Raw genomic sequence first — 230 nt, forward strand, 5'->3', positions numbered from 1 at the left:
AAAAAAAAAAAAGAAAGGATACTAAATATCTTCAGAAAATTAAGCAGCCATGTTCAAAACCGTTTTGAAGCCCGCGCGAGCCAAACTCCTGGAGAGCTGAGTGTTCGCTCTCCCCCTGGGACAGAGGCTGGAACATTCAGGCTTTACAGAGGGAGACATTTCTCCTAGAGTTTAGCCCTGAATCTCCAGTTCAGTGCTTGCTTTTTTTTTTTTTTTTTTTTTTTTTTTTT

The sequence above is a fragment of the Lipotes vexillifer genome, unplaced genomic scaffold (genome assembly GCF_000442215.2).
Source record: "Lipotes vexillifer unplaced genomic scaffold, Lipotes_vexillifer_v1.1 scaffold668, whole genome shotgun sequence".
Lineage (NCBI taxonomy): Eukaryota > Metazoa > Chordata > Mammalia > Artiodactyla > Lipotidae > Lipotes > Lipotes vexillifer.